This window comes from Arachis hypogaea, chromosome 20 (assembly GCF_003086295.3).
Source record: "Arachis hypogaea cultivar Tifrunner chromosome 20, arahy.Tifrunner.gnm2.J5K5, whole genome shotgun sequence".
Taxonomy (NCBI): Eukaryota; Viridiplantae; Streptophyta; class Magnoliopsida; order Fabales; family Fabaceae; genus Arachis; species Arachis hypogaea.
This window is the reverse complement of record NC_092055.1, coordinates 37,478,372-37,483,895: the sequence shown is the minus strand read 5'-3', so window position 1 is coordinate 37,483,895 and position 5,524 is coordinate 37,478,372. Positions and strand designations below refer to the sequence as shown.

General features: G+C 38.9%; 1 non-coding gene across 1 annotated transcript; it reads left to right on the top strand.

The window, feature by feature from the left end:
• Positions 1-3,330: 3,330 nt before the first annotated feature.
• On the top strand, positions 3,331-3,434 carry LOC112787775 (small nucleolar RNA R71). Its single transcript, XR_003195168.1, has one exon. It is a non-coding gene; the product is annotated as a small nucleolar RNA R71 (small nucleolar RNA).
• The last annotated feature ends 2,090 nt before the right edge of the window (positions 3,435-5,524 follow it).

Here is a 5,524-nt window from a genome sequence, read left to right as displayed (position 1 = left end):
GAGATGGAGAGGGATAGTGGATTTGGCCAAGAAGGGCTTTAGTGTATGAACGGTGTGAGTATGAAGGGTAGGAAGAAGTGGTATTTATAGGAGTAGGATAGGTTTGGTTTGAATGAATGGGTGGGAATTGGGTGGAAAAATTTGAATTTGAAGTGAGTGGGGTTGGTGGTTGTTATGATGGTATTGGGCAGTACTATGGATGTGATTGGGTTAGGGTTTATAAGGAGGAGTACGTGGGGAAGAGTGAAAGTAAGAGAGAGAAGAAAGTGGGGTAGGTGGAGATTATGTGGGACCCACTGATCCTGAGGGGCTAGGGAATTCAGGTTCTCTGCCCCCTTGTGGGTGTTGAACGCCCAGCTCTTGCTCCTGGCTAGCGTTCAACGCCAGCTATATGCCTCTCATTGGGCGCTGAATGCCCTTAAGGGACCTCCTTCTTGGCGTTCAACACCAAGTCTGTGCCTCTGTTGAGGCATTAAACGCCCAGGTTCTGAGCCTGACTTGCGTTCAACGCCAGCTTCAGGCTCCCTGGCTGGCGTTCAACGCCAGCAAGATCTCTGCTCCAGGGTGTTCTGTTTCCAGGTCTGACTGTTTCTGTTTCTATTCCAACTTTTTCACATGATCATAAACTTAAACAAATATGAAAATTAAACTAAAATAACTTAAATAAACTCAATGAAAAACAAGGAAACATTAATTATTGATGGGTTGCCTCCCAACAAGCACTTCTTTAACGTCACTAGCTTGACTGTTAGCTCCTTACAGAGATGGACAGGGGCTCAGAATTTTGCCCCTTATAGTGAACTTCTTCCATATGCTCTCATGGATAAGTTCCATATGTTCCAGAGATAGGATCCTGTTCACAGTGTGTGGAACGACTCGATTGTCAGTGAAGATGACTCTCATACCAGATGAGAGGCCTTCAGTGGGGATCTCTTTAGGTACTTTCTTCTTAGTACCTTTGTTCTCAGTGCTTGATAATGGCTGTCCAACACCAAACTTAGAATTGGTGTCTGGCGACTCTGTATAACTTTGCACTGAGAGAGAGGGTTGGAACACTAAGTGTTGAACAATTGTTTCTCTGTTGTTAGAGGGAGAGTTAGGGTTAGGCATCTTGAACAAGAAGTGGTCCTCCCATAATTGTAGAATCGACTCCCCCTTTGCTACATCAATGATGGCATTGGCAGTGACTAGGAAGGGTTTTCTAAGGATTATAGATTCATCCTCTTCCTCCCCAGTATCCATGATTATAAAATCTGCAGGGATGTAAAGGTTCTCAACCGTTACTAAGACATCCTCTACACGACCATAAGCCTTTTTCATTCACCTGTCTGCCATCTCTAATGAGATTCTTGTAGCTTGTAGCTCAAAGATTCCCAACTTTTCCATTACAGAGAGTGGCATAAGGTTTACGCTTGACCCTAGGTCACACAAAGCCTTATCAAAGGTAATGGTGCCTATGGTGCAGGGAATCAGGAAGCGTCCAGGATCCGGCAACTTCTGAGGTAGTTTCTGCTGAACCAAGGCATTGAGTTCCTTGCTGAGCATTGGAGGTTCTTCCTCCAATAGGTTTGTGCCAAAAAACTTGGCATTCAACTTCATCAGAGTTCCTAGGTACCGAGCAACTTACTCTTCCCTAGTTTCCTCTTCCCGATCAGAGGAAGAGTACTCTTCAAATTCTATGATCTTCAACCAAGCATTCAAGGGAACTTTAATGGGCTCCTCATGAACCTTGGGTTCTATCAATTCTTCAACAGGGAAGTTTTCAGTGGGCTTAGGGTTGCCAACTATCCCTATTGTGGCATTCAATGCCAGTACTTGTGTTTCTTTGGGCATTGAACGCCCAGCTTGAATACCTTCACTGGTGTTCAACGCCAGTGGTTGTGCCTTTGTGGGTGTTAAACGCCCAGTAAGGACTTTCTTACTGACGTTCAACACTAGTGATGGTGCCTTTGTAGGCGTTGAATGCCTAGTAAGAAGTTCTTTACTAGTGTTTAACGCCAAGGATGGTTCCTTGTTGGGCGTTGAACGCCCAGTAGGGAGTTCCTTACTGGCGTTCAACGCCAAATCATCTTCTTCAGATTCATCCTCAATGTCCACTGTGATGGCCTTGTACTCTTCTCTTAGGTTCACTTCAGTGTTACTAGGAAGAGTGTTAGGAGGGGTCTCAGGGATTCTCTTGCTTAGCTGAACAACTTATACCTCCAGATTTCTGATGGAAGACCTAGCTTCTGTTATGAAACTGTGAGTGGTCTTAGAGATTTCAGAGACTATAGTTGCTAAGTCAGAAAGACTCTACTTAGAAGTCTCAATCTGTTGCTGAGAATATGGGAATTGTAATAGGCCAGACCACCCGCTAGCACGATATTGTCCGCTTTGGCACACAAGGCCTCACAGTTTTGCCTTTGACGATAGGGATGATAGCCGAAGCCTCCCACACTCACTCGTCAAAATGCGTCATGCTAGGGAGAGATATCCACACCCTTATAAGCCATGCTTCGTTCCCCTCCCCAACCGATGTGGGGCCTTACAATCTACCCCCTAACAGAGCCCAGTGCCCTTGCTGGCACATCGATCTGGACTCCGGCTCTGATACCATCTGTAACAGCCCAGACCACCCACTAGCACGATATTATCCGCTTTGGCATACAAGGCCTCACGGTTTTGCCTTTGACGATAGGGATGATAGTCGAAGCCCCCCACACTCACTCGTCAAAACGCATCATGCTAGGGAGAGGTATCCACACCCTTATAAGGCATGCTTCGTTCCCCTACCCAAGTGGTGTGGGACCTTATAGGAATGGTGGTCTGTTGTTGAACCTATTCTGGGTTCTTCCACCTTGATTATCGTTGAAACCTTGCTGAGGCTTCTGTTGATCCTTCCATGCGAGGTTAGGATTATTCCTCCATGAAGGGTTGTAGGTGTTTCCATATGGTTCTCCCATGTAATTCACCTCTTCAATCATGGGTTAATCTGGATCATAGGCATCTCCATCATAGGAGGTGTCTTGAGTGATGCTAGCTGCAGCTTGCACTCCAGTCAAGTGCTGAAAGATCATATTGACCTACTGGGTTAAGATCTTGTTCTGAGCTAATATGGCATTCAGAGTGTCAACTTCCAAGACTCCTTTCTTCTGAGCTACCCCATTATTCACAGGGTTTCTCTCATAAGTGTACATGAATTAGTTATTTGCAACCATTTCCATGAGTTTCTGTGCCTCTTCAGGCATTTTCTTCAAGTGGGGTGATCCACCAGCAGAATGATCCAAAGAAATCTTGGATATCTCAGATAGACCATCATATAAAATACCTAGGATAGACCATTCTGAGAGCATGTCAAGAGGACACTTTCTGATCAGTTGCTTGTAGCTTTTCCAAGCTTCATAGAGGGATTCACCCTCTTTTTGTCTGAAGGTTTGAATTTTCACCCTGAGCTTGCTCATTTTAAGGTGGAAAGAACTTGGCCAAGAAAGCATTGACCAACTTTTCTCAAGAGTCTAGGCTTTCCTTAGGTTGAAAATCTAACCATATCCTAGCTCTGTCTCTAACAACAAAAGGGAAAAGCATAAGTCTACAGACCTCAGGATCCACTCCATTGGTCTCAATAGTGTCACAGATTTGCAAGAATTCAGATAAGAACTGATGTGGATCTTCCAGTGGAAGTCCATGGAATTTGCAATTCTGTTGCATTAGAGAGACTAACTGAGGCTTTAGCTCAAAGTTATTTTCTCTAATGGAAGGTATAGAGATACTTCTTCCATAGAAGTCAGAAATTGGTGCAATGAAGTCACCAAAAACCTTCTTTGCATCTCCTCCATTGTTCTATTCGGCTGCCACGCTTATATTTTTTGTTTCTTGTTCAAAAAGTGCTTTGAGATCTTTTCCAAAGTGTTGTGCTTTAACTTGTTGTAAATGCCTCCTTAGGGTCCTCTCAGGTTTAGGATCAGGATCAAAGAGAGTTTCTTTATCTCTATTCTTGCTCATAAACAAGAAAACAAGAAAGAAGAATAATGGGAGCTCTATGTTGAAGAATAGAGGACTCCCTGTGAGATGTGAAGAAGAAAGAAGAATGAGGATGGAGAGAAGAGAAGAAGAATTCGAATGAGAGGATAGAAGAATTCGAAAATTTAAAAGTAAAAAGAGAAACTAGAATTAAAATATTTTTGTTTTTATTTTATTTATTAATTAAATTAAAAATATTTGAAAACTTGAATGTGATTTTCAAAAAACAGGAGAGAGAAAGAGAAGAGAAGTTTTCGAAAATAGAAGAGAGAAGAATTAGTTAGGAAGTTTTGAAAATGAAGAAACAGAAAAAAAGTAACAAATTAAGAAAGATTTGAAAATAAGATAAGATAGAAGATTAGAAAAAGATTTTATTCTAAAAATTTTGAAATTTAAATTTTTAATTTTTAATTGGAAACAAGATAAGATAAAGATTTGAAAAAATTTGGGTTTTGAAAATATTTGATTTTGAAATTCAAATTTAAGATAAGATAAGATAAATATTTGAAATTTAATGAAAGATAACAAAAGATAAGATAAAGATTTGAAAAAGTTTTGAATTTTAAATTTAAAAGAAAGATAAGATAAGATAGAATCACAATTAAAAGAAAAGATTTTAAAAAGATAAGATTTGAAATTTGAAATTTGAAATTAAGATAAGATAAGATAATAATTTTGAAATTAAAATTTGAAATTTTTTTTGAAATTTTCGAAAATATTTTTAATAAAGATAGAAAAGATATTTTTTATTTATTTTTTGAATTAATGAAGAAAGAGAAAAACAACCAAAAGACACCAAACTTAAAATTTTTAGATCTAAGACTCTAAATTTTCGAAAACATAAAAAGAAAAATACCAAAAGACACCAAACTAAAAGTTTTTAGATTTAAGACTCTAAATTTTCGAAAACTTAAGAAGAAAAACACCAAAAGACACCAAACTTAAAATTTTTAAGATCAAAACAAGAACAACTTGAATACCAAGAAAGAACACTAAGAAATTTTTCAAAAATTCAAAGGAAACAAAGAACATACAACAGATACCAAACTCAAGAATTGACACTAGACTCAAACAAAAGACACTATTTTTGAAATTTTTTTTGAAAAGAAAGCAAGAAAGTTCGAAATTATAATAAAAACAAGAACAAAGACTCAAACAAAAAGATAAAGATCAAAAAGAAAAGAAAAGCAAAGATTTTTGAAAATTCTATTAAAAAGTACCTAATCTAAGCAATAAGATAATCCGGTAGTTTGTCAAATCTGAACAATTCTCGGCAACGACACCAAAAACTTGGTGCACGAATCTGGTTCCGCAGAATTTACACAGATAGACCGGCAAGTATACCGGGTCATCCAAGTAATACCTCAAGTGAGTGAGGGTCGATCCCATGGAGATTGTTGGTTTGAGCAAGCAGTGGATTCCTTGCATATCTTAGTTAGGCAGATAGAAATTATAGTTTGTCATAGAAAAAGTATAAAACAAATTAAATAAATAAAAGTTAGTAGATAGATGGGAATTCAATGAT